This window comes from Protopterus annectens, chromosome 2.part1, assembly GCF_019279795.1.
Source record: "Protopterus annectens isolate FY-2018-M chromosome 2.part1, PAN1.0, whole genome shotgun sequence".
Classification (NCBI taxonomy): Eukaryota; Metazoa; Chordata; order Ceratodontiformes; family Protopteridae; genus Protopterus; species Protopterus annectens.
Window position 1 is genome coordinate 814,222,557 of NC_056729.1, and position 25,916 is coordinate 814,248,472.

Sequence of the window (25,916 nt, forward strand, 5' to 3'; positions counted from 1 at the left end):
ATCTAGGTAGGACTGGAACCATTTTATGGAAGGTGCATCTACTGACAGGGATTTGAGTATGTTGATGAGAATCTGATGATTTACCATGTTGAATGCTTCAGACAGGTCAATAAATAGTGCAGAGGAAAGTTTATGCAATCGGTAAAGGAAGGGAGGGCAGTGGTAGTGCTGTGTGAGGGTCTGAAACCATGTTGACAGCTGGAAAGTAAGTTATTTTGGGTTAAGTGGTCAAGTAATTGCCTGTGGATGCATTTCTCCATGATCTTTGCCAAAGGAGAAAGAAGGGCAATGGGGCAGTAGTTAGAGAGCTCAATGGAGTGACCACCTTTATGGAGGGGGATAATATGAGAGACTTTCCATAAGCTAGGTATGTGACCTTCGATAATAGTCCTATTGATCAGAATGGAAATGGGATATGCTATAGCTTTGGCTGATAGCTGTAGAAATTCAGCAGGTAGTTGGTCTGTTGAGGGAGAGCATGGTTTTAGTTTTTGTATAAGGGTTAGAATATATGTAGTTGGGACAGGTTGAAAATGAAAAGGAGGGGGTGAGGTTGAGTTATAGGAAGGTAAAGTGAAGCTATTAGGTGATAGCTGACTAGCTAGTGTTTGGATAGCATTAGTAAAGAAGGTATTGAATGTATTGGCTGTATTTATGGGATTATTATGGTCAGTATTTTGAGGGTTTGGTGTGGTGGATTGACCTGGGTGGAGTAATTGGTTAATGCTAGTCCAGAATTTTTGTGGGTTGTTTTGGTTAGTTTGTTGAAATTGTAAGTAGTAATTTCTTTTATCAGAGAGTAGTGTCATTTCTTAACTGTCTAAAGGTTTGTTGGTCAACAGGGTTTTTAGTCATTCTCCATTTGGCCCAATATTTATTTCTAAGATGCATTTTGTGTTTGGTTTCTTTTTAAAGCCATGGGGCAGACTTGGTTTTAATTCTAATTAATCTGATTAGAGCATGGTGGTTATGAATGGCAAGGAAGTTAGAGTTAAAGTATTTGAGGGCTTCTTCTAAAGGGAGGTGTCTTAAGGGAGACCAATTGCAAGCTCTTAGTTCCTTTTCGAATAGCTCAGGGTTAAAGTTCTTTTTGGATCTGATATTTCTGACAGATGTTGGAGTAGGAGTATGGGCTTTATGCCTGATAATATAGGTAAGTAAGTGGCAACTTATATCATAAGGGAGGGTTCCAGAATCATAATTGTGAGGGTGATGGTTTATGAGAATCCAGTCTAATATGTTTGCTTTCTTGTTAGCTTTATTGATCCTGGTGGGGGATGTAATGGTTTGAGAAAACCCATATAGGTTAATGTGAGTGGTAGGGAGGTTGCTACAATATCAGTTCCAATCAATGTTTATATCTCGTAGGATTATGGTTTCTTGGGGCAGGTGTTGGGATAGCCAGCAAAAGATATTTCCATGGTGACAATGTTACTACCAGGAGGAAGATGCATAGAGATAATATATATGGATTTGGCATTGTTAAGATGAAGTTTGGAGATGAGAATTTCTGCATTGGAAACAAGAGGTAGTTTACAGTCGTAAGTGGTTAACTGTAAGCCAGATTTAAATAGAATAGATACACCACCACCCTTCTTGGCTACTCGGTCAAGTCTTAGCATGTTATATCCAGGTGGAAGGATTTCATTGTCTTTGGTTGCAGGTTTTAATCATGTTTTTGTTAAGCAGAGGATATCGAAGGAATAGACTTCTACTAGAGCTTGGAGTTGAGATTCTTTGTTGTTAATGCTATGTATATTAAGATGGGCTACTTGGAGGGAGTTAGATGGTTTACTACGGGAATCAATAGGTGAGTGATTTTGGCTATGGAGAGTGCTAGGAGGTTTTGTTGGGCCTGGGATAGGGTGGATGTCACCATCCTTTAATGAGAGTAGTAATCCTATGTAGCTTGGGTTAGGGAATTTGCTGCATAGAAGTAGATTTTTCCTGAGATTGAGTGTTATATTTAATATGTAATATTCTATGATACTTTGCAAGTAGGTAATTCGGTGAAGATGTTATATTAGCATGGATATAAAGGAGTGGTAGGGATAGAGTATTGGTTTCCTTATTAGGATAGTGAGGGTGTGGATGTAGTGGGTATTCATAGGTGGTGAGTAAGTAGGCAAAGGTTAGAGGAAGAAGTAGTAATAGTGTGAATAAAAGTAGGACATATAATGGGGTGGGTGGTTTATACATTGTAAGAATTTACTATTGGATGTGTGTAGGTAGAATTTGGAAGTATAAAGGGTGAGGATGGGGAATTGTGAAGGTTGTGGTAAGATAGAAGAGAGTGTTAAGATAAGGTAGATGTGAGAGAAGATGAACAATGGTAAAGTGTACAGAGAGTAATGGGAAGAGGAAGAGGTGTGGTTAGTAATTCTAAGAGTAATTGGTGGAGGAAGAGGTGTGGTTTAGTAAGTATAAGAGTAGGACCCCTGGGTGTGGGTGGGAATTGGGGTAGGGAAGGGAGCGGAGTGAGCCCGCAGGGTGAACTGAGCAGGCAGAGACAGATACAGATGCAGTTATAAAAAACAATCAGCAGGACTGACTCCAGAACGTAAGTTGGAAAAGACAGATGTGGGAAAAGGATAGTGAGAACTGAGCCTAGAAAAGGTGGATGTAGACAGTAGAAGTAAAGGGTAAAGTGAGAGGACTGAATAGCAGTTAAGGGACAACAGGAGAAATTAAAGTAAGTATCTGGGCATAAGAGATATGAAAGAGAGTATGGCTGGGGTAAGGGAGCCACCTAGTGGACAGGTCTAATATTGCAAGGCTGATATGAGAAGGAGTTAGAGTACAACAAGGGAAAAGGTTGCTAGACAAAAGGAGTTTCTATAGCGGATGGGGAGAGAATGTGTGAAGGTACAGAAAGGGGGGTAGAGGCTGCTGGCTGTCCTAGCTCAGGATTTTATCTAACCCTGTAGTAAAGTACACTAGTAGAAAGTCTTTCTGGCAGGAATTATTCAACAAACATACTTTTACTGGTGTCCTTGAGAGATGGATTGTAGGGTAGTTATTCAGTGAGGTGAACCACCGATAATTGGAGAGGGTCCTTTATATTCCTATAGACTAGTGCAGGAAGCAAAGGATGAGCAGGTAACTTAAGGAGGCAAGAGAGAGAAGATAGGGATGAGAAACAGTAGTTATCACATAACAAGGTATGATTGCTCAAACATTACACTAATCATTCAGAGACAAATATATCGATAGCAAGTTACATTTCCAAAAACCCAAACAATACAAAATGGGCTAATCATTCACAAAGACAATATCCATAGATAGCAGGTATACATTTCCAAAACCTTGTTAGCAACAATGTAAAACTCTATAGTGCAATAGTTCTGTGCCCTTTTGTAGTATCAGTGAAATTAAATGTAGCAATTAAAACATTTCTAACTACTTAACTGCAGCATTAGCAAATCATGTTAGACAGTTTCTACAAGTACTATGCTAGAACTGCAGCATTAGTGAAACATGTTAAGCATTTACTTCAAGTGCTATGCTAGAAAAGGACACTGTGTGCGGCCCAAATAGGACTACACTTTACAATGTAGGGTAATTTATTTTTATTTTATTTTATTTTACATTTGTTGACCGGGCTAGTCTAGCTGGATATATGTCCATTTTCAGTAGAGGCCTGGGGAGAAAAGCTCCACAAGTTGTGACAAGTTTAATCAGAAAATGGCAATGCAAGATTAGATTACAAACATAAGTAGTTATTACAGGTTTTACAGATAATGAGTAGAAACAAGAAAGGTTTTTTTTTTTTTTTTTTTTTTTTTTACTATAATCATATGAAAACATATATTTACAAAGTTTTCTGTACAGTGAAAGTTAACAAGGGAAAGGTAAAGGAAAAAAGTAAGGTTAGTCTGGGTTAGTGCAGGAGCAAAGCCAGTGTTTACTGAGAAACATTTTCAATTGTCTTTTGAAAAATGGGAAAGAGGTCAAAGATGAGATATCAGAGGGTAGTTTGTTCCATATTTTTCCAACAAAGTTGGAGAATAGACAGTCACCTGCATAGTTATTGGGTTTGGTAATATTAATCTGTAGTTTGTTTGAAGAACGTAGTTGCCTCAGGTTATTATATGGTGAAATAAGGCTAGAGAGTATTGGCATATTGGCTGGATGGTATAGTATCTTGTAAGCTATTAAGAGCTTTTGAAGTACAAGCTGCTTAGGAAGTTCAAGCCAGCCTAGTTCTCTTAGGTTCAAGCAGTGATGAGTACGAAAAGGAGATCCTACTGTGAATCGAGCAATGTTATAATAGGATGTTGCTAGTTTTTTGAGGTTGTTTTTTGAGAGATTAGTGTAAATGGGGGAAGCATAGAGAAGAGTAGAGATTAGGTGAGATCTAGCTATGGTGGACCTTGCTGCAGGTGTAAGGAAAGATTTGATTCTGTAAAGAGATCCTATTTTTTTATTAACTAGTTTTATTGTGTTGTTGATGTGAGAGTCAAAGTTGAGATTATTATCAATAGTTATTCCTAATAACTTTGTGGAAAGATCAGGAGAAATGAGAGTAACGTCAGAGAAAGTAAGAGTAAAGTATAGTGGAGTAGACTTATGGGTAGGTGAAAAAAGTAGCAGTTTGGTTTTCTTGGGGTTAAGGAGTAGACAGCGGTGAGAGAACCATTGTTCTACAGTGTTAAAAGCTTTTTGGGTAAGAGATTGGAGTTCAGTTTGAGAGGTAGCAGTGCAGATTATAGTAGAGTCATCTGCATATTGTATGCAGGTAGTATATGGGATAGCAAATTGTAGGTCGTTAATAAAGATAGAAAATAGAAGAGGGCCTAGGATAGAGCCTTGAGGTACACCTAAAGAGATAGGTAGAAGATATGAAAGTGAATTTTTCCAGAGTACTGCCTGCTGACGGTTTTCTAGGTAAGATGTAAACCAAGTTAAGGAAGGAGGGTCAAGAGCAAGAGATTTAAGTAAGTGCAGAAGAAGTTTATTATTAACCATGTCGAAAGCTTTGGATAGGTCAATGAAGACTGAAGATGATAGATAGTTATTGTTACGGATAGTGTTGATGGAGTTAGTAAAGGAGAGTAAAGCAGTAGTGGTACTGTGGGAAGGTCTGAATCCATGCTGACAGTTAGCAAGTAGGCTGTTGTTGAGAAGGTGGTTAAGTAGTTGTTTATGGATACATTTTTCCATGATCTTAGCTATTGGTGATAGAAGTGCTATTGGTCGAAAATTAGAGAAGTCATTGGAGTTTCCCCCTTTATGTAGTGGGATGATATGGGATATCTTCCAGATAGAGGGGAATATTCCTTCAGTTATAGATCTATTAATCAGGATGGAAATAGGGTAGGCTAAGGCTTTGGCTCCTATTTGCAGGAATTCTGCAGGTAGTTTGTCTGCAGAGAGAGTGGTAGGTTTTAAATTTTGGAGCAGTGATGAGATAAAGGAAGTAGGAACAGGTTGTAAGTGGAGGGTGGGAGGTAGATTTGATGTAGGTAGAAGCAGGTTAGAGGTATCAGGAGATAGATGACTAGCAAGAGTTTGGATAGTATTAGTGAAGAATGAGTTAAAGTCATTCGCTATTTGTGTAGGATTCTCTGGGTTAGAGTCTTGAGGGTTAGGTGTAATAGAATGGCCTGGAGATAGAAGATTATTAATACTGGCCCAGAATTTTTTAGGTTCCTTATTGGTGGTTTGTTGTAACAGAAGGTAATAATTCTTTTTGTCTGTAGGATGGCTCTTTTTGTCCTATTTCTAAGCTCTCTAAAGATTTGTCGGTCAGTTAAATTTTTAGTAATACGCCATTTAGCCCAGGATTTGTTCCTGAGAATAATTTTATGCCTAGTATTGTTAGTTAGCCAGGGTGCTGCTTTTGTTTTGGTTCTGATGGTATGACTTGGGGCATGTTTGTCCAGAATGGATAAGAATGTGGAATTGAAGTATTCTACTGCATCATTAAGGGGGAGATATTTTAGTGGGAACCAATTATATTGTTTTAGTTCAGCTTGATAATGTTCAGAGTTAAAATGCTTTTTTTGATCGTAGTGTCCTATAAGTGGCGGGTAAAGTTAGGTTGGTTTTATGTCTAATGATATAAGTTAATGAATGGTCACTTAGATCATCTGGAAGGGTACCAGACTGGTAGGTTTGTTGGGGGGTATTTGTAAGAATCCAATCTAAGGTGGTTTCGTTATTATTAGATTTATTAGTTCTGGTAGGACTATTAATGAGTTGTGTGAAGCCGTATAGGTTTATATGGGAGGTGGAGTTTATACTATTACAGGAGTTCCAATCAATATTAAAGTCACCTAGGACTAATGTTTCTTGGGGGTGGTTTATGGAGAGCCAACTAAGGATACATTCTAGGGTATTAGTGCTATTTCCTGGGGGAAGATATATACAAATGATATTAATAGCTTTACTGGTGTTGATTTGAAATTTGGAGCTGATTACTTCTGCATTATTATCTAGAGGAAGATTCAGATTTGTTATGCTAATTTGCAGTTGTGCTTTATAAATAATTGCTACTCCTCCTCTCTTTTTAGGTATGCGGTCCAGTCTAATGATATTATACCCATGGAGGAGTGATTTCATTATCCTTAATGGTAGGTTTTTTAGCCATGTTTCTGATAAACATAAGATATCAAAATGGTGAACCTCTAAAAGGGCATGGACTTGAGTAATTTTATTACAAATGTTTCGTACATTGAGATGAGCTATAGTAAGATAATTGGTAGGTGAGATAGATGATAAGGAAGTAGGGGTAATGTATTTTTTAAGTGTCTTTTGACTGATACACACTTAGTAAGTGTATAGCAAATAGGGGAGAATGTGAAACTGATTGATCCAGCAGTTAGGATAATCAAAGATACCTGCAAGCCATTTACAGGAAACACTTCTCAGTGCTGGTGCTTGCATTTCTAGGGTGTCTGCTTGTAATTGTCTAGGTCCTTGCACCATGTTTACATTTCCTACACTTAGTGCAGCTTTTAGTATTCAGGAATGCTAATGATTTCACACCTTATTTGCATAATCAGTGTACTCACAGGTTGACTCTGAACTATATATAAAAGGTAATGCTGTAGCTAATGACCTTGTATTGAACTGCGAAGAATTTATCTATTTTCTACAGTGCTGTATTGTCAAGGTATGCTGCTATTTCTTAAGAAGTGCTTTTATTTTAGCATTAAAAGGTGAAGTGTATTGACTGCTGTAAAACATTTGTATAATTTTAGATGTATTTACTTTTCTCCCTTCCTTTTGTCATAGCTATATCTGTATTTCTAAGAATTATGCTGCTATGCACTTAATGACCAGTTTATTATTATTTTTTTTGTATGTCATGTTTTCACACTTATTGCAATGTATTGTATTGCAAGTGGCTGGTAAAGTATGACATTTTTATATGTGTTAGCAGGAAAAGAAAAAAAAATTATTGTCTTATATTTCTGCCAGACTGAACTCTACAGTGGTAGGTATGAAGGTTGTAACATTTTGGTATTACTTTTCTAATGCTGCATTTATATTGTTAATGCAACAACATATTACACATTTTACATATGTATTATAGCCATTACAGCAGTGTTAAAATATTTGTGCTGATATTTGATATTTAAATATACTTTTTTTTGTGGGGAGGGGTTGGTGGGGGAACTGGGGAATTAGTGGGGGTGGATTGGGGATTGAGTGGGATTTTTGAAGGGATTGGGTGGAGGAGGATTGGGGTTGATTTGAGTGGGGGTTTGTAGGAGGATTGGGTGGAATGGGGGCTTGGGTGCCTAATGTGTGTTTATTCATTAGTGAGCACTTATCACATGGAAATTGTTCGTGTGCATGTTAGTTGCATGCATTCACACATGATAGAGCTGAGAGTAATCCTGTATGTTCTTTATACATATAATTATGTGTATCTGTTTTCTGTTTCTTCTCTTATAGGGATATTGCACACAGGAATGCATCTGTATCCTGTATACCACCATGTAGCAATGTAGAAAATGAGGTAATTATCCAGGCCTTATGTCACCATGGAGCTTTTCTGTTAGGGAGAAGTAGAGGTGACTAATCTTCCCAAGACAGGATATGGCGGCAGCTCGTCAAAGACCTTAATGCAGTTGTAGGCCATGGGAGATCGTACTCGCAGATAAGAAAGTGTGCAATTAACATAATAACCTCTACCTTGTCTTACACACACACACACACACACACACACACACACACACACACACACACACACACACATACATACGTGTGTGTGTGTGTGTGTGTGTGTGTGTGTGTGTGTGTGTGTGTGTATATATATATATATATATATATATATATATATATATATATATATATGCAGGTCTATATGACAGTAAAGTTTTTGTAGCTTTAGGATCTGTTATGAAGTTTAACATATCTTCATTATACAGAATATATGTGATCAATTGTATTCTCCCTTATGTTGTTTTTTGTACTTATTGCTTTTTATCATAGGTGATCCTCAGAGTGGCACTGTGGAACCCCTATCACCTGATGTCAGAGTTTTGGTAGTCACTGATGATGATGCTTGTGGTAAACAGGCACAGAGGGTCAGTCTGACACCAAAGTAGTGACGCCCACATCCCCGGGCCCTGCCTATGTTTTAGACACATTCAGTAGGCTTATGCATACCCAGGACTAAGAAACCTCTGCTATAAGACAGGATGAGGTTGACACAATTGATCAGACTAGTGTGATTACTCCAGTTGAAGAGCTTGTAGCCTCTCCTAGTAGCCATTGTGGGGACATAGTGCCATATAGGAGGGTTGGTAGGAGTGCTCAGAGGAAGACTGCTGTTCCCTGAAGCTTGTGTGTCATTAGGTGCCACCAGACATGTGTAGCACCATAGTGAAGGCATAGGCGCATTCCACCAGGGCCTCAAAAGAGAGAGTGTGACTACTGAATGTCATGCATTCTGAGATGAGAAAATCCTTGAACCATGTTGGCAACTCCTTAGGTAGGATGAACAACACAGTGGATTGGGTAGTTTTTCTTATGCAACATCTGTTGGGGAAGGTATGTATCCACATGGCTGGAGAGCTGATCCATCTTCTGGTGTTAGCAGATGTGGCCATGTAAGATCCCGTCCTGCCGTGACACTACATCTATGGCTATATCAGTAATTGTACTGACCACATCTAGATGTTATAGATCACAGGGGTCATGGTTTATTGGATGTAGTACTGATGAGAGCACATCCAGCAGACTTCTAGTCAGGGTCATGGAAGTACTAGTGCAACTCATAGCAGATGTGGTTCTCATGATCTGGGATGATGACACTGAACTGAGTAATCTGCCATGCACCACTCACACCTGTCCATGATGACATGACATAGTGCTAACACAGTGCTTGATTGTGTTCATGCAGGCACACATACACACACACACACACACACACACACACACACACACACACACACACACACACACACACACACACACACACACACACACACACACACATATTAAAAAATCACTTACCCATACCACTTTACACACATGCAAACTATCTAAACAGTACTATTGAGTACTACACATCTGATGTTACTGACTCTGAACATTGTATACTCTAAGAGATACATGTCCTACTTACGTACACATATTCACTTCTTTGTTGTCAGTCCTGGTGTCCTACCCTCCCCTCATCCACCCTGTGCAAATGATGATGACTGTGTCCTCCTCCCCTTTGTATGTCTTTGTGACTTAGGGTTGCATGTCAATCTGATGCACACAGTGGGTAGCTGATGCTTGCTTATTCATAAAATTTAACAAGAACAAACAAAGGCAGCACCAAGGGGCAAAGACTCTTGTGGTTCGGTATAAAAATCCAAGTACCAGTAGAACAAGCTGGGAAGAAGAGCGGTTGTTCCCACTCCAGGAATTCAAGCGGTATGTTGGATTCTATAGGCGTTTTGTTGACAATCTTTTCCTAATTTGGAGAGGAAATGAAGCTGAACTGTTGAATTTTGTTTCAATGGTCAATGGACTAACTGATTTTCTCAGTTTTACAGTCAGTTCCTCTCGATATAGGTTATCATTTTTGGATATTAATATTGAAAGGCTTGGCAATGGCCTGTTAAATACTGAAGTCCACAGGAAGGCTTGCTATAGGAACACATTACTTCATAGGGATAGTATGCAGCCCCCTTTTGTATTTGGGAATGTTGTTAGGGGGCAGGTTATGAGATCCTCCAGACTTAATCCTACAGAAGATGGTTACCTGACGGAACTGTCTAGTCTTAGGGAGAGATTGAGAGACAGACGCTATAGCCATCAAGAAGTGGATAAAGCCATCACCAAGGTGAATTCCTTAAGGACAACTAGGGTGAGTCCTTATTTCTCTGATGAGGTTATCATGGGGGATTTGGCACAGCGGTCAGGTAACACCAGTTTCTTGAGAGTTCCTATGTTTTTTACCTCTGATACTACAGCTGTTAAGGAAACTTTTGAGAAATATTGGGACACACTTCTCTTAGATGAGAATATTAGTAGAATAGTGGGTCCCAGACCCAGTTATGTGTTTAAAAACAGGAAGAACCTGAAACAAATTCTGTGCCACTGTCCCCTAAATGGTTTGAATGGGCACATTTTGCGTGACCAGGGTAACACTAGACCATGCCATTGTTGTAGACAATGTCAGTTTATAGACCAAAGGTGCACATTTGTACACCCTGTATCAGGGGATGAGTACACCTTCCATACAATTTCCAACTGCCAGAGTGAACATGTGGTATACCTGGCTAGATGTGTATCCTGCGAGGCCTTCTATATAGGAAAAACTAATAGAAAATTCCGGGAGCGTATAAGGGAGCATATTTACCACATACGCATTGTTACGGATTCCAATGCCTTGGCCAAACACCATAAAGAAATGGGTATCACACACTCTTTTTTATTTTCAGTTTTACAATTCATTAGACCTAATAAACAGGAGGGACGAAATTGAGACTTATACAGAAGAATGTGAGCTCAGATGGATTATCAGATGCAGAGCTGATAAGGTTCCAGGCTTAAATGATAAAGCCTCCCTTAGACCTATCTTGCAGAACAGAAGGTTAACCGTTCCTAATAGAATGGTAGTTTAATGTTTTTTTGTGTCCTTTACCCAGGTGTTTTCTTTTGTCAGTGGTTTTATAGCATCATATGATGCCCACGAGCTCCTTTGTGTTTTATAAGTGGTGGTGCCCCTCTTAGAATGTTAGAACTTTCATCTTTATTTTTATTTATACATGAAGTGGGAGTTGTAACACCCTGTGTTTATTTATGATGTAATTTTATACCTTTTTGAACTATGTAAAGTTTTTCACTTCGTGTTGCCCCTGCTCTACCCTGTTGGGAATATAGTCTGGGGCTTGAGTGTTTAGAAGGTGACTAGGACAACCTTAATTGTATAGTATGCTATTTCTGAATGTCCAGTGATTTTTGACACAATTATCTAATTAGTGTTACCATATGGGCATTATGTTCCGTTTAACATCTAAGCCTTTGACAGAGTTACGTTATTTTATGTTTGTGAATTTTATATGTATTCAGTATATATATATATATATATATATATATATATATATATATATATATATATATATTTGCAATTCTGCATTTTAATGTGTTTGTTTTATACACTTTTAATATATTTATATATATATATATATATATATATATATATATATATATATATATATGCTTTTCTGCCTTGCAACTTTAATTGAATTGAATGATGATGTCAAAGTTTGTCTGTACCAATAGGTGAGTTGGATGCAATATTTAAATGCTTCCAAATTTCTTAAGCATTTGTCTGATGAAGCCAGCAAGGTGAAAGCGCTAACAATCTTTAATAAATTTTGGACTGTTTTTAGAAGTCCTCGTCACTGTTCATTCCACTGGGACGTTTGAAGTTGATATTGTTTTGCCGTATGTGATTCCTGTGGATGTTGCTTGTTCTACTGGTACTTGGATACTCATAAAATTTGATTTATCAGTTCGTATTGTTGATTTATTGTTCCTAATAATTAGTGACTGGCTTACTGCTATATTGTTGTATCACATTGGATTTCAGTTAGTTTTATCATTACACCATTGCAAGTATTAGGTACTTTGGTCTTGCTTCTTGGTATAGTTGTACAAATGAGGGTAAAATTGACCTGTTCCATGTTTTATGGATTATGGTCAGTTGAAATGCTTGATGCAAACTATTGCTTCTAACACATACCTGTTAGGCTGTAAATATCTTACAGAGGAAATATTACTGATATAACTGTACACATCAGTGACAAGGCTCTACTTAGAGGCATATACATATTTCCTTATAAGAGAAATCAGTAAAATATATATATTTTTTCTTTATAAGTTAAATCAGTAATATATATATTTTTTCTTTATAAGTTTCACAGTTACCTTGTCATTAAGCAGGTAACAGCTGTATGCTTAGGGATTGTCCCTATCTGATGATATCAGAACACAGCTATTTGATGATTAAATAAAGGTTGTGATGTCTGACAGGGACCAGTTTTCGTATGTGTAAGTGCATGGGATATTAGGCATTGAGCTAGGAAGTGGTTGTATGTGCTATCATTTAACTCTTTGCCAGAGCAAGGGCATACTATGCACACTTCCAACTGCCAGCGCCATCTGCAACTGGTGGTTCTCCCTTAGACTTCTCATCTGTATCGGCTGCTGCTGGCCCTGCCTGTGGTCCTTAAAACTGTGATCCTGCTCCTTGCTGTTCTTTTTTAAACTGTTTCCTAAGAATGACATTGTGTAACATGGCATAGACTTTAAGTATTTAAGCACAAGTGCCTGAGTCATATTGCAGCGTACCTCACTATGTGTATAAAAGAAAACGCTGCTCACAGATTGCTCCACAAACTTGAACACGGCTCGAACAGGAGCACAAAAAAGATTTTATTGATGTACTAAAACAATAGGTTAAGCACTTTCATCTGTTGTAACAGACTTCATCAGAACTATGTGTATAGACACTGGAACCTTGATTTAAGCAAACCAGACACACATTTCATGATATTCCTAGTATGAGCATGGATCTCATTGTATCTTTGCTCGGTGGGACTGTGTGGATTTTCCATGGGTGTCATGAACCAGAGCTTTGGTTATTAACCTGCATGCCCCATTAGATGTATTTGAGGGATGTTACCCCAAGCAAACCTGGTGTAGAGCTCTCAAGTGTGCCATATAGGTGAGTCACGGAAACTGCCTGTGTTACCTACACAGACACTGGAAATGATCCCTTGGGCATTATAGATAATCTAATATTTTATAGAGTGAAATTTTTTTCTATTGATGTACCTCCTTCCTGTTCACCACACGGGTCTTTTATTTCTATGTGTGTGCAATCTATGACCAGCAAAACTTCAGTGAAGTGTGCCATTGCATAAAATTCCTTCATGGTTTCTGCTCTCTCTTGTGGCATTTGTAGAAAATAGATATGCTTCCCTGCATGTAGTAGCATTGCATTTAAAAATGAATGTAATATTATATATTCTGATGCATGTGTCACCCTTAATGTATCCCCTGAGAGTCTCTGGAAAGTAACAGTAGCTAGTATACATAATACAATTGTAATTGTAATTTTTGTCTGGGTAGTGAGCCATGGATAATTTTCTCTCTTTTTCTGGTTGGGTGTGGCTATTTAAAGTATTTAATAACAAGGTATTGACTGCTTTGGTAAGTGGATGAGTTTTTAGGGCAGACAAAGGCTTTCAATGTATTGATGAAGGAGTCTATAATGAATTTTGAGAGGCTTTCGGTTGTTTTTAAGTTGATGGGTATTAGATTGTTGTGTGGAATTTCTATGGATGTATGCTGGAAGATGGCTGTTATATGAGTTTGGATGGGTTTCTGAGGTTGTAAATTTATTAGTGTCATGTATTTATACAGATGCATGCCTAAAGGTGCATTATTGAAGTAGATTGTAACCATATGGTACCCTGTGTTCTGTTGAAGAGACAACAGCTGAATCAAGAGAGGGAATGGACAGAAACACCTAATTGTGAGAAGAAACAATATCAAAGGCTATTGATAGATCTAGGTAGATGGCTACTATGACCTTATTAACATTTCATGAGGAGGTCCACTAAGATTCTTTCCAATTTTCTGATAGATTTCTCTTGAATCACGTGCGTGTGGTGCTAGATATGGCTAGCTTTGCCAGCATCTTTTGTAAACGTCCATGAGAGACTGAATCAAAACATCTGCTTACCATTTACATACCATCATTACTATATATTTAGGTACATCTAATGAATTTTGCATAAATACTTAATTACAGCCATAGACCCTTTGCTCTGCCTATAGATGATTTTTATGTATAGTTCTACTGACCGTAAGTTGCTGCTCACAGATGTAATATCTGCACTGATCCTTGTGCAGCTTTGTTGCATTGTACATTTTCTTCCTTGTTCTGTGTTATACAGATAAACAGTTTTATAGAAATGCATGATAAATTTGGTGGAACCAAGACAATTAATAAGATGTGTGCTATTTTTACATGGTTATGCAAATATAGGATTGATAGAATTAACCAAAAGTGCACACTTAGCTTACAATGACTCTGTATGTAAAACTGAGTAAGATTAAACAAAATACAGAAACTGCTTACTTTTTCTATAAAATAATTCATGGATTCTTTGGACTGTTGATATAATTCACTTATCTGAAGATTGCTTTTTAGCCATAACATCAAGGGTTCAAGTCCAAATGAACTTCACATTATTTCTTACTATGCAGTTTTACTTGTTTATGTTTAATGTCATTTATCTTAATTTTTATCCATTAACAAACTTTCATGAACAGATTTTGAAAACTGTTGCAGAAAATCATTTGCAAGCACATCCATGTACATAAGGAGAGATTATTAAACCACCCTTAATTTGTCTAACTCAGCATCAGTTTTTGCCTGTCCTACAGCTTATTCACCACAACAACCATCACTTACTGATACAGAGCCTGATAACAGCACCCATTCATGTATCTCTATATCCGTGTCTATCTTCACTCCTTCTCCCTAACCCTTTTGTATTGTTCATTGTTCTGATGACTAATGGATGTAACTGTAAATGTAATGTTATAGCATTGTCTTTCTGCCATTGCTTTGCTGAAGAAGAAAAGCCCCTTCAAATGTGTGACTTTGAGATGTGTAAAGTAGGATTTCCTTGGTGGGGTCTTGAGATAATGGTCAAGTTTGTCAACATAATTTTTCTTCTTGACAAAGGTTCATATCCAGTATTATGTGAAACTCCTACTGCCTGTTTTAATAAGTGTCTTTCCTGTGAATGAGTTGCCTATGTATGTCTGTAAGCCCCTTCTGTTTTCTCAGTTGTAGTGCTCAGCATTTGAGCAACACCTGGCAATGTGCAGCTATAACACAGCATGCTAAATGGCACTTCAGATGTTATTGCATTGTGGATTTGCCTTACACCTCATTGTATACCCAGTTAACTTGTAATTTCCCTTGAAGCATGTCTATGTGTAGTAGGCATAACAAATCATTTCAGTAGCTATTACATATCCAATTTTTCCATGGAACATATATATAATAGTCATTTGTAGGTCTTCTTACACTCATGACAAATAGTCAATGTAATAATTACATATTGTATTTGTAAAACCATCTGCATAGTGGAGTCAAACCCTACTTCAACTATGCTTTTTAACTTACCTCAGACAGTTTACACCTTGTGCCACACAGAAAGCTAGATTAACAAGTGGATTTTCTCCACTAAGTACAGTCCAGAATGCTGATGGCCATGCATCACCTCTAAGCCCATTTGCACTATAAAAGGCACACCAAATATATAGTTTCACGTTTCTTTCAGTAGAGAACTGTGTTTCTTCACAGCATACCATTGTGCAAATGGAAAAGGCAGGCAGAACATTTCATTTTTGAACTGAGCTTTGGATTTAACATGGTAAGGTACAGTATAATAAAATATGCAGAGCACCAATTAACACCATTAAGCGGTATTTCACAATCCCATTTCAACACATCAAGGTATCATCACACATGCACTAACACTTCAACCTTTATGCAAATTACTTGTTTCTGTTTGTTTTTGTTTGTTAAATTTGTTTCTTGCCATTGAGCTTTTAGAAGTGATTTAGAACAAAAATAAGTATTGCTGCTGGATGATATGGGTTCATTACATGGAAACTGTGTAATGTACTAATGTGAAATGCAGGGAACTGTGTGATTAACAGGCCACTTCATTCTGGCCAGTTGGCTCTGCACTGCAGCATTAACACTTACAAATGATATGCAAACACATACTGCCATGATGTACAGAAATCATTGTGTTCTATCCCTCCTGAATGGGAACATTAAACACTGATTGCTATTGACAGGCCACATTACCTCTGCATGAACATATACCATAGCTAATATAACTAACGTTCATTTTTGTTTACATACAATTATCTTAACCTGATGATACATGAATGAATCATTGTTTTTCCTGTGTGTTACAAATGTGTGTGTCTCATATACACAGTTGAGTACATGTCACTGTAGTATACATTAATGACAGCATAGCTGACATAGGTCAACAGTATGTATACATTACTGAGCATAACATTGACTTACTCTGTCATATCAACAAATATGGATTTGCAAAAAACCTTCAACTTCACAATAGCATCAGACTGTATACTCAGATTTATGTAGTGGTGCTTGTGTTAAGTACTGTGTCCTCTAGACTGCATAGCTAGATAGGTAGGGGGTTCTAATTTCAGTCAATTTGTGTGTGTGTGTGTGTGTGTGTGTGTGTGTGTGTGTGTGTGTGTGTGTGTGTGTGTATGTGTGGCATTGTACAGATATGACCTGAACTACTGCTGTCCACAATATGGTGGTAACCTAAAGTTAATTTTAAAATCCAAGGTGAGTCCACATCAGTGTCAGAGCCATCTCCCCACATCATCTTCTATGCTAAACCACAGTAATGATATTCAGTACAAGCATGCACTCTCACACTATATAAGACAGATTTCTGTATTGACACGTATGTTAGGTACAGTGTCCTCTAAAATATACAGGTAGGTGGTTCCAATCTCATGGTAGTCATTTTGTATGTGTTTGTATTAAATTGTGCAGCTTTTACTTGAACTACTACTGTCAATAACACAGTGGTAGCCTGGAGTTAATTTTAAAATGCAAGGTGAGTCCACATCAATTTCAGACCCTTCTCATAACATCACCTTCTCTGCTAAACCACACTAATGTCATCTTGTATAAAGTGCACTTTCACAGTGCATGTGTCAGACTTCTGTGGTGGCACTTGTGTTAAGTACTGTGTTATCTGTACCACATAGCTGCATAGATAGGGAGTTCTAATATCATGGCAGCAACTTACATGTGTGTATGGAATTCTGTAAATATGACCTTAACTGCTACTGACCTTTTTACAATAGTAGCCTGGCGTTAATTTTACACTGCAGGGTGTGACTACATTAGTGTCACACCCTTCTCCCAACATCATCATCTCAGCAACACAACACTGATGCCATCCTCTATAAAGTGCACTATCACACTGTATAATTCAGACCTCTGTGATGGTGCTTGTGTTAAGAACTGTGCCTTTTAGGGTGCATAACTAGATAGATAGGGCAATATAATCTTCCAACAATCAACTTGCATGTGTGATGGAAGGTCCATTGTATCACTGGAGGTTTATTTCAGCAGGTATGCTCATTTGACTCCAGGTCAAGAGAAACATTTACATGGTCAGATCAGTGCCACATCCCCTTTTTTACTTTGTTCACAAACACATACTGTTTGCAGCACACTGATAAGGTCATTATGTCAATAATGCACACTCACACCACAAAAGTTAGACCTCTCCTGTGGTGCATGTGTGTAATACACGTGTGTGTAGATTGCATCAGTCAATAGGTAGGGAGTTTGAATACAGCAATGAGAGTCTCTTGATTGTGTGTGTGAAAGTAAATGGATCCTGGTGTGTGTTACACCACTTATTATTGACAGCATTTAGAATTTCACACAGCTATAGAAGTCATTTTACTCATACATCTCCTTTGCATGACACAGCTGATGTCATTCTTTCAAATATGCAGTATGGCTCACATGCACTCAGATTTCTCCTGTGGCATGTGCTTATAATACACTTGTGTGTGGGCTGTTTAAGTACATACATAGGGACTTCAAATATAGGAATGACTGTCATCTGTTGTTTGTATGTTTCTTCCTCCTACTGTGCAAAACAGACCACAACTATATATATGAGATATATCTATACAGTGTGCTGTGAAACCACCTTTAGTGGAAACATGAAGGTAATACACAATGGTGATATTTATTGAAATTTGTAATATCACTGTCCTCTGTAGTTGGTTTTGTGTCTCACAAACCTTTATTTGCCTATGATGTTAAATATATAGCTAAAATCCCAGTGTCACTACTTACAGTCAATGTACATTTTCTTAACTGTGTTGTCACTCACATGTGTTATGTTCAGGTGCAGATGTTGTTTCCTGTTTTAAGAGTTTATTCTACACTTCCTTTGCAAAGATGTATTGATGTCTGATGCTGTCATTTGAATACATTTTTTTACATCACAGTTGCAGTGAAACACCTTCTCAGGACTGAGGACATGAGATTATATAATGCATGTTGTTGTCTAAGTAAGGCATGTGTTCCAACAGTAGATTATATCCACATTGGATATAATAGTTCTATCATCACAGTGACAACAGCAGGGGGCTACAGGTGTGTTTGGGTATACCTAACATCAGGCAATGTTGTCTAACATACAGCAAGATTCTTTCTGAATAATTACAGGGACTCATATTTCTTGATTGTTTTCACATATCCACACATATGACAATTGTTGATGGACTCATACCATACACTATCATTAACCCCACTTGCTAATTTTCTCAAGGCTTAGGGAAGTGTTCCAAACTAAAACTGAGAGACTGTAAGCATTTGGTTCTCTAACTGTTCTGCATGAAAGATATCACCCCCCCATTACACTTTGTCTATATAGAGTGGCAGAGACCTCCCACATTAACTTTTAACAAATAAAAGTTATAGCCAGATAAAGTACACCTGACTCAATGATTTCACATAGGCTGCTGTAATAACATTTCTATTGTAGTAACTGTAATTAACAGCCATCTTGTTTTTCGGAGGCATTGAGGTGTTTTACAGTGTGATGTTCAATTTTGGTATAAGGATTCATTTTATGTGATTGTACTGACATCACACAACATCCATTACATCATGTCAGTGTTATCCTTGAGATGTTACACAAACACATGTGAATGTAGCACTGGATTTCCTGAAATTACACATTTGTTCTGCCATTGTAATGGTGAGAGCGCTACCTTGCCACATATATTGAGTACTGTGGTGCCCTTTTTACCCCCAAAAGAAATACAGCTATCAACAAAGCAGACTTCAATATACTTTCACTTAACTCTGCTAAAATTGAGCTAGTAACCAATACCAAATTGTTAGGAGTTATAATCAATGAAAACCTAAGGTTCAATCTGTACATACAAAGTAATATTAATAAAACACACAAAAAACTAGGTCTACTATACATGCACAACAAGTTCCTCTCCTTACCAACTAAACATGCATTAGCTCTCTTACTTGCTACCTTCTTTAATCTATGGTGCACCTTTATTAACCAACCTGCAGTCTTCCTTAAAAATAAAATTAGAATCTTGCTACAACAAGATTGTCAGATTTGCTACAAGTAGTCGCCATTCTACCCATCACTTTATCACCCTAAGGAAACTTCAATGGCTAGAATTCCTTCATTTGCTATTACTCCAATGGCTAGAATTCCCTCATTTCCTATTACTCCAATGGCTAGAATTCCCTCATTTCCTATTACTCCAATGGCTAGAATGTCCTCTTTTCCTATTACTCCAGTGGCTAGAATTCTCCCTTTTCCTATTGCTCCTTCAGCTCACTACTGCACACAGATTTATTCACAAACCACAGGACTGCCCTCCCCTCAGCTCCTTACTTGCCCCTTACAGCTGCCCCTAGGCTGCTGCGATCAGAATACCAACACTTGCTCCAAATTCACAAACCTAAGTTATCTGCAGACAAATTATTATACTCTTGGATCTTTGCCAGAATATGGAACAACCTACCCTCATCTATCTGCATTGAACAAAGCCCCTCTAACTTCAAACTTGAACCGCGTAATCATCTGCTCACCAGTTGGACATGTAATTGTTCAAATGCCCCCTCTGCCATTACTTGATTTCTACCTTTCAGACCTAAACTTTATCTATTCTAGCACCTTACTCTAATTATTGTCTTTCTTGGAAATCCATAATAAACCCTGCAATACTCAGCTCACCCTCTCTACTTTTAAGCCCTGATGGCATCTTCAATGCTATAGCTATCTTTTATGTTGCTGTTTCCTTCTTTCAGCACTGGGAATTGCCTAGTTTATTTACATCATACAATTTATTGTTGATGTCTTTATGTAACTTTTTATTTCTTCTGTATTTGGCTGTAACTCATTTTGAAACAGTGTCATTGTAACGTGGAGCTGATGACTTCTTTATGGATTTTGTTTTCTTGAAATTGTTTGAAATTTTTGAAATGTTATGTTAATGTTATTGTAACCTTGAAGCTTTTCTCCCTGGGCCTCCACTGAAAATGTGCTTATTGTGGCACAGTGGACTTTCCAGTAAACAAACATCAATAAATAAGTAAAATAAATAAATGTATGCTCCAGTTCTTGGGTGGTATGTGTCCTTGACCACAGAACATTGATATAGGAATGATCATATCTGTGAGCAGATGAGTATACTCATTTAATTGCTATCAGTCTGACATGCTGAAGTGACAGTCATTATCAGATATCCTTTCTTAATTCACACATTAATTGCATTTGTTTGCCACAATGGCCATTGCTACCTCCTGTGGCAGATGCCAACAATACAGAGCTCTGAGGAATATATTGCCTCATGGTGTGGGGTTTTACATCTGTTGTCATCTGTCAGCACAACAGCTGTGTCAGGCAGGGGTGCCTTATGCAAGGGTATTATGTATGTCAAACTGTGTTCCCACATTTGTAACACCACACACATCTATGTATGGGAGGCATAATTATTATATTATTGAGGTGCATAATTATCTTTAAGGGTGATCCTCATAATCCACGTGTTAGTCCTTTTTCTGTGGTATACTCAATTAATACACAGGTCAGAGTTGACATTGATGGCATAGGTTCAATTCTTGCAAAAGGTGATTGTGGCTTCTGAGCCATTCCTAATGTCCTACAAGTTAAATGGACATAATGCACTCTGTGCAGGTATCCCATTATGTATGTACTGCCCTTGCAAACTGTCTTTTCAACTCAGGTTGTCAATGACATTCATATGTAATGTATTTCATCTCTGTTACAATCTTATACTGTGTAACTGTCACATCCTATAATATCATGTCTGCTTTTATTTACTTACATTTGCTCAGCAATTGTGATCACCATTATTTGTTCTGACATACATATTGTGGAATTTTATTATTACAAAGTTGTCCTTGTGACATAAGCACCTTCACATCAACTACTGTATTAGATTTGGAACATTTACCCTCCCCTTTTACATATTTCTGTATACATCTCTTTTGTGCATGCTGTCCTTAGTGCACTTCTCCTGTCTGGAAAACCATGCATTGTTGTTGCCCTTGCCGTTTCATGTCCCCTCTTACTAATTTTTGTATTCACGTTTCATTTTTTGTATTCACGTTTTATTTATGTGTACAGTACAGTTTACCTGCCTATGTATAGTATGCATTATTTCCCTTATGTAGCTCTTTGTGCTGTGTGTGTGAACAGGCTTAACAGGTTTCTCCACAGATGAATCTGTTTGTTTGCTGTGTGTGCTCATGCTGCTCTACATGGTGTCTGGGCCATGGAAAAATGCTGTTATTCGTGTTAACATGATGAGCAGCATGCATATGCAATTAGCACTGCTGCTCATAGTGCTAACACATAAACATCATGTAGGCTTCATGCAAAGTCTGCACAACTGTTCATGAATCCCAGGGACAGACTTTTGGCAAGCCACTATTTTGGAAATAAAACAGTACTGTATCTATTTTCTGGTCTTCTAGGATTTCTGTTTTCTCACACCTTCTTTAAAAAATTCTATCTAATGCACTTACTGAAAGATGAGATGTTTCTATTCACAGAATGCCTTACAGTTTACTTCATTATGGATATAGAGCTGTCAGTCTCAATATATAGAGCAAGGTAGTTCTTTATAACATAACAGAGCTGTATTTTTCATTTTATTGTAATGCATTAATTGTGCTATTCCTAATATAACTATAAATGTATCTGCGAGTATAAAACAGTTACCCAAACTATTATCATGCACTTTTTTAAATGTGTACCTTACAATAAAACCTATTTATTTTACCTTCTTAAACCAATTAACTTCAAGTACATCTATTTTTTGGGGGGGGGGGGGGTCCAGGAGCAGTGCCTGCTTAAGTGATGTAGTCAGTCACAACATACACAAGTGGAAAATAAAGGAAACATACGCAGGACTGCAGGATGAAGCTTAAAAACAAACTCCTGGCCTTAATCATATGTGTTACATTGCCAGGCTAACTAAATTCTAGCAGCTATGTCAAATCTAATGTAATATTTCCTTTGAATAAATCATGCTGCTATGTACATAAAACAGAAGTGAATTATCCCTGTCCCTGTCCCCTGTACTTACCTTCTGCAATCAACACTCCACTGATTGGTTCTCATTCTTCTCCTGCCTTCCTTTGACTCTTGGCTCTTGGCTCTACCCGCTCGTTTGCCCTGTGGGCTCACTCTACTCCCCTATCCTGCCCCCATATCCCACATGCCCAGGAACCTCTACATTTATTCCTTCATAACCACACCCACTACCCTGCCTGGCCAATTAGTCCCCATTACTCTGTCAACACCCACTTCCTAATCCCACCCATATCAACCATCACTCAACTTTACATTCCCTCACTAATATTAGAGTCTTACCTGCTCCTCTGTAACATACAACTATCTTGCACTTGTAAATTACTCAGCCACAACATACCTACTCTTAACAGCCCTATCCCACCATGCTTTCAAAACCCTCATCCTTCTCCATTTTACTACTACTTCTTCTCAACATATCCTACATCTACTACCTCACCCAGCCCATTAATACTAACCACTCATAGTCCTTCCATATAGCCAAACATTTTACCTCACCACTCTTATACTCACACATCCCAATATCTCCCTGCCTATATCCTATAAAAAAATCTACTCTTTCCATACAAACATATTACTCCTCATAAATATACTACCCCCTTAGTAACTAACAAATCCTTCACAATTATAATAAAGCTCAACCTATATTCTAAGCAGTCCAACTACCTCTCCAACCTAATCCTACATCTAATTACCATTCTATTATCTGGAGATATTCACCCTAACCCAGCCCCCCCCCCCCACACCATACCCACTATAGACAAGTCCATGCTACTTACCTCTTTAAACTCCCAAAGTATAGCTAACAAAATCCCAAACCTCCATGCCTGGCTTATACATAATAAACCTGACATCCTGTCCATCTCTGAAACTTGGGTAAAACTCCATATAAAAGATTCTGAAATAACACCACCCAACTATTCTATCATTAGAAAAGATAGAACCCACAAAAATGGAGGAGGAGTAGCTCTCCTATACTCATCCTCCTTGTCAGTTACTCCCTATAACAAACCTACTCCCCACTTCAATGATGCTGAATTACTCCTAGCACTACTTCAAGTTAACAAACACAAGCACATATGTATAGCCTCGCTCTACATCCCCCCTGGTGACAATATTTCTACACTCGAGGACATCCTCTCCTGGCTTTCTACCAACATTAGCAATGAAACAATAATTTTGGGTGGCATGAATATCAATTGGTCCTCCATTCAGTGTCCCACAAACCCACTTAACATCAACCTCTATAATTTCTCACAGCTAATCAACTCCATAATTCACCCCTCAAAAAAACCTCTCCAGTGGTAGTACTCTAGACTGGATTTTAGTCTCTCATCCCCATTACTTCTCTGACAGTGGCACCCTTCCCGATCCCCTTAGTGACCACTTACCCACCTTCACACATCGACTCCCTTTACCCTTACACCTTACTCATAATTATATTACTACTCGCAACCAAAAAAACGTCAACCCCAATACCTTTTCTAAGTCTCTAAAAGCAATAAACTGGAATACTCTAAAAACTCTACCTCTAGAAAATGCAGTTGCCCACTTCAACTCAACTTTCTTAAACCTCCTAGACTACCATGCTCCCATAAGGACAAAAAGAACAAAAATCAAAACTGCCCCTTGGCTAACCAAAAACACACTAGCAACCATGTGCCACAGAGATAAAGCTTGGGCACATTACCAGAAAAACAGGACTGCCCCCACCCATAATGAATACAAAACACTTAGAAACAAAGTAAAACAGCTCATCATCACTGATTGACAGAATTACTTCTCCATACTCCAAAACAACAATAAAACAAACCCTCAAAAATTCTGGAAAGGAATCTCAACCCTCCTTAATCCCAGCAAAGCAGACAACCCCAGCCCAGACCCCAATGCTCCTGACAGATTTGGCCACACAATTTAACTCTTTTTTCATTGATTCTATTTCCAAACTAACCTCATCATTCTCTAATATCACCACACCCTTCACTTCACCCCCATCCTCCTCCACTAACATTCTACCATCCACTTCTGCTTCTCCTCTCATTTCTTCTACATCACCACCACCCTCAAATACCCCCTCCTCCCATTCCCCACCTTTCTCAGTAAAACCTATACCCACATCTACCATAAAAAACTCCTTCAGAAACTGAAACCATGCTCTAATGCTCCAGATAACATTCCTTCATACTTTCTTAGCATAGCTGCCGAAGCCATTGCCTACCCCATCAGCACTCTAATCAACTGTTCTATCCAAGAAAGCATAGTACCCCAAATTTGGAAAAAGGCTTTTATCATACCTTTACATAAAGGTGGCAACAATAACAATATTACTAATTTTCGTCCCATCGCTATCCTGTCTCCCATCTCTATACTCCTAGAAAAGTGTATCCATCTACAACTCCTACCACATCTCTTAGACAATCACCTACTAACTCCCACACAACATGGATTTATACCCAGTCACATCACTATGACAGCCCTCCTCTCCTTCCTGGAAACTGTGAATAAAGCCCGGGATTCCAGCCACATTGTTTCTACCCTCCTACTTGACCTCTCTAAGGCCTTTGCCACTATCTCTCACAATCTACTTCTAACTAAACTCTCTAAGCTTAACCTATCACCTTCCTCTCTGAACTGGTTCTCCAGCTACTTATCCAATAGATATCAAGCAGTAAAATGGAAAAAGACCACCTCCTCATTCCTTAACACCCCAACTGGAGTTCCCCAGGGATCCATACTGGGTCCCCTCCTCTTCGATATATTTATAAACGAATTCCGCAACTCTATCCCTTTCTCAAATATCCAATACGCAGATGATTCAACTATTATCTGTTCTGCCACCTCCATCCCTACACTCCTAAAGCTTACACAAGATGCATTATCAACCACTGAACAATGGATGAAAAAAAAATCAACTAGCACTTAATGCCTCTAAAACCAAATTAATGGTATTTACTACCTCTAAAGTCACCTCTTTCAATACAAATACATTCTCTATCACTAGCCATAACAACACATGTCTTGAATTGGTATCAGAGGCCAAATTACTAGGGGTCCAAATTGACAGTCAGCTTAAATTCAATTCCCACCTTCAACTAAATATAAAAAAAAAACACCAAAAACTTGGCATGCTCTACCGACAAAATCGTTATCTCACACCCTCCACTAAAATCACTCTCTCTACCACATTTCTTA